This window comes from Hylobates moloch, unplaced genomic scaffold (assembly GCF_009828535.3).
Source record: "Hylobates moloch isolate HMO894 unplaced genomic scaffold, HMol_V3 SCAFFOLD_7, whole genome shotgun sequence".
NCBI lineage: Eukaryota > Metazoa > Chordata > Mammalia > Primates > Hylobatidae > Hylobates > Hylobates moloch.
In genome coordinates this window covers 113,758,616-113,763,352 of record NW_026652282.1, presented here as the reverse complement: position 1 = coordinate 113,763,352, position 4,737 = coordinate 113,758,616, and positions in this window count along the sequence as shown.

The window sequence follows — 4,737 nt, the reverse complement described above, 5'->3', positions numbered from 1 at the left end:
AAGTAGCTGGGACTACAGGCACGCGACACCATGGCTGGCTAATTTTTTTTTTTTTTTCTGTATTTTTAGTAGAGATAGCGTTTCATCATGTTGGCCAGGCTGGTCTTGAACTCCTGAAGTCAAGTGATCTGCCTGCCTTGGCCTCCCAAACTGCTGGGATTACAGGCGTGAGCCACGTGCCTGGCCCAAATTGAAAGTTCTAAATCTCCCCAAGTGGTACAGAAACCCAGAGCAAGCAAAGATCTCTCCATTCCCACCAGCTTCAGTCCCATCCTCTGGTCTCCTTGGTTATAGCTAAAAGCTGGTTCCTGGTGGAAAATTCCTATTACTTTCTCTCCCAATAATTGCTTACACTTATACAGGATACTGTGTTCATTCTAGAAAACTCACAAAAGGTATTCCTATTAGGCTGTTCTTGCATTGCTATGAAGAATAGCAATGTGACGTGCCTGTTCCCCCTTTGCCTTCTGCCATGATTGAAAGCTCCCTGAGGCTTCACCTCTCCTAGTCTGCAACTTGCCTGCTCCACAAAAACCCAACTGAAGAAACCATTGCCCATTTTATGGTCTGAATAATAATATAGTTTATCTGTGTGCCAGGTATTCACTTTGTGGAACATCTACGGTGATTTTCTTTTTTATTTATGTGAGATTCACATGCATAAAGAGAACCATTTTAAAGTGAAAAATTTAGTGGCATTTAATACATTCATGTTGTTGTACAACCACCACCTCTATGTAGTTTCAAAACATTTCATCACCCCCAAAAGAAACTCCAGACCCCAAAAATAATAACTCTCCATTCCACCATCTCTAGCCTCCCCTAGCCCCTGGGAACCACCAATCTTCATTCTTTTGCTGTGGATTCACTTATTCTGCATATTTTGTATCATATAATATGTGATCTTTGGTGTCTTCTTCCCCATAACATAATGTTTTTAAGTTTCACTCAAGTTGTAGCAGTACTTTATTCCTTTTTTATTTTTTTGACAGAGTCTCACTTTCCCACCCAGGCTGGAGCGCACAGAGGTGCAATCTCAGCTCCCTGCAGCCTCCGCCTCCCGGGTTCAAGCAATCCTCCTACCTCAGCCTCCCGAGTAGCTGGGACTACAGGCTCATGCCACTGCACCTGGCTAATTTTTTTTTTTTCCCATAATTTTTTTTTTATTATACTTTAGGGTTTTAGGGTACATGTACACAATGTGCAGGTTTGTAACATATGTATCCATGTGCCATGTTGATTTCCTGCACCCATTAACTCATCAGTTAGCATTAGGTGTATCTCCTAATGCTGTCCCTCCCCCCTCCCCCAACCCCACAACAGTCCCCGGAGTGTGATGTTCCCCTTCCTGTGTCCATGAGTTCTCATTGTTCAATTCCCACCTATGAGTGAGAACATGCGCACCTGGCTAATTTTTGTATTTTTTTGTGGATATGGGGTTTCATCATGTTGCCTAGGCTGGTCTCGAACTCCTGGCCTCAAGTGATCTGCCTGCCTTGGCCTCCCAAAGTGTTGATATTACAGGTGTGAACCACTGCACTTGGCCTGCTTCATTCCTTTTTGTAACTGAATATAACTGAATAGTGCTGCTTATGACTATGTGATACATGTATTTGTTAAAGTACCTGTTTTCTAGCCAGGTGTGGTGGCATGTGCCTGTAATCCCAGCTACTTGGGAGGCTGAGGTGGAAGGATCACTTGAGCCTGGGAGGTCAAGGCTGCAGTGAGCTGTGATTGCACCACTGCACTCCAACCCAGGTGACAGAGTGAGACCTTGTCTCAAAAAAAAAGTAGCTTTTTTTGCTGTTGTGAGGAGTATATATCTAGGAGCAGAGTTACCGAATCATACAGTAATCTATGTTTAAGTTTTTGAGGAACTATGTGGCAAATTTTAATATCATTTAGCCTTCTTCTGACCACTTCTCAAGCTCCATGATTATATTCTCCCACTCCACAGCTGGTAGATGCTCAGGGGATATTAATTGTTTTTAAAATCAGTCTAAATCAAATGCAACTTTTCAAATAAATTTTACTGCAAATTTATTAGGAAATGCTTTCCAAAACCAAGCAGAAAATTATTTTTGGATTATAGACCAGCATTATCTAATGCAATGTTTTGCACTGTCCAGTATGGTAGCCATAATTAGGCATATGTGACTAGCACTTCACATGTGCTAGTGAGACTGAGGAAATAAACGTTAAATTTTATTTTATTTTTATCAAAAATAAAATTTAAGTTCAAGTAGCCATTGTGGTTAGTGGCTACTGCAGCTATAGACTGTATTCTCAATCTTTTCAGCATAATACAAATTTGAAAATTTTACGCAAGTATTATTTATTTTTCACATTAGTAGGAAGAGATAGCCTTGGGTATGCTAAAAATAAATTTTCTTTATAGAAATCAAGCATAAATATTCATGCTGGTAAAGTTGTACAAAACTGACATTTTCAAACAGCGCTGGTGGCAGTGTAATTTTTCAATGAAAATTCATTTTATTCATTAATTCATTGATTTATCCATCCATTCATTGTTTTAGTGGAATGCTTATTGTGCACTAGGCACTGTGCTGTATATATCCTAGGGACACAAAGATGACCAAAACATGATCCCTCCTCTCAAAAGCGCACAGTCAAGTAGCCAGGTAAACACTTAATTGCAATACAATGTGATGATAATAATGGTTTCCATTTTTTTTTTTTTTTTTTTTTTTTTGAGACGGAGTCTCGCTCTGTCGCCCAGGCTGGAGTGCAGTGGCGCAATCTCGGCTCACTGCAAGCTCCGCCTCCCGGGTTCACGCCATTCTCCTGCCTCAGCCTCTCCGAGTAGCCGGGACTACAGGTGCCCGCCACCACGCCCGGCTAATTTTTTGTATTTTTAGTAGAGATGGGGTTTCACCGTGGTCTCGATCTCCTGACCTCGTGATCCGCCCGCCTCGGCCTCCCAAAGTGCTGGGATTACAAGCGTGAGCCACCGCGCCCGGCCTAATGGTTTCCATTTTTAAAGCACTGACTACATGCCAAGCACTGGGCTAGGGATTGTACAGACATTATCTCATTTAACCCTTCCAATAGCTCTGTGAGTTAGATATGATTATCCTCATTTTACAGACAAGGAAGCGCATCTTAGTGATCGTAAGTAAGTGGACTAATGTTGCCCCATGATTGCCACAAATGAGGTATATCCAAGGTATGGTTAATGCTCAAATACAGGAATAAGTGACTATGCCTAGAATGTATGTAGGAGTTGGGGGAGGGAAACTGCACTAGATCTTGAAGGATAAGTAAGAGATAAGCCCCACAACAATCCATTTGATTCTATGGCCTTAAACAATTTTCACATACTTTTACCCAGTAACTCCACTTCTGGGAATTTATTGCAAGGAAATATCCAAAAGTATGGGGAAAAGAACCCTGCCTGAATGAACTGTTCATTTCTCTATTATTTATAATTCTGAACAATTGGAAACAACTTACACGTTTAACAACAGGGGAATGGTTAAATAAATTATCGTCCCTCTCATCTACGGAATATTGATGTGACCAATGAAAAATTTTAAAATAATAATTGAGAAGACTGTAGCAACAACAAAAACACTTATGGTATGATGTCAAGTGATAAAAACAAAATACCACATTGTATATTCACTATGAATGCAGTTATGGAGAACATGGTTACATATGGGTAGGCCTAAAATGGAAATAAAAAAAAAAAAGAGTTGTGTTCAGGTTGTGAAATCAGGGGTAAGAGTTTTTCTTTTTTTTTAAAAAAAGTTCTTTAACATTATTTTATCTTTTACTGCGGAATAAGTGAAAAATTTAAAAAGAGACATCAAGCCTTTTTTTCCCTGGTTTTAATGTGACTTTTACTTGTTTGAGATAGTCATTTTCACTGGAAAGTTTGAGATTCCTTTAAAAATGGATTGAATATGGAAAATCGTATGTGGTCCATCCTGTTTTAGCCAAATCAGAATCAGTCAGTCCCTGGGTAATTAAAGTAAGTTGAGAATTGTTTTCTTTGCACACGTTTCAGTGGTCTTGATTTCATTGTGATATACAACAGAAATCACATTTCTGTCAAAAATTTGCTAATGTTTATGGGGCCAAGTCTTGAAATAAAATAATTAATGAGTGACAGTCATTTCATTTTTGAAGTGCCTGTCTCCTGGGACCCAAACTCGGGTTCTGAGTGTATTTCTTTTTAATTTAGATGATAACATTAATATAAATCCAAGTCTTTATTTTGATAATGGGTTGCTGCTGATGGATTAAATGTGGAAGAGAGATTAAATGTGTTTGTTTTTCTTAAGTTGCTGGAATGATATAGCTGCACAAATACAACCGCAGTAATGCTATTGCCTTCTTGTGATGTGGGGTAAGCTCTTCAGGCACAATTCTATTTACTAAAGGGACTGTCTCAAGCCTGAAATAAGCAATAGAGAGGGATCATTTTTGTTCAGGGTTTGTTTCCCATCCAATACATAAGGTCGACTATTAGACCTAGCATGACATAGTAGCTAAGAGTCACACGGACCAAGCCTCAAATCTTCGGACTTCTATTTGCTAGCTGTTTGACCCTAGGCAAGTTACAACACCTTTCTATGCCTCAGTCTTTTCATCTGTTTTAAAAAAAAAAGTAACAGTTATAGAACCAACTCATAGGATTGTTTTGAGTATTATCTGAGTTAACACCTAGCTCAGTATCTGACATACATGAAACCCTTAATAAATGGCAAACAC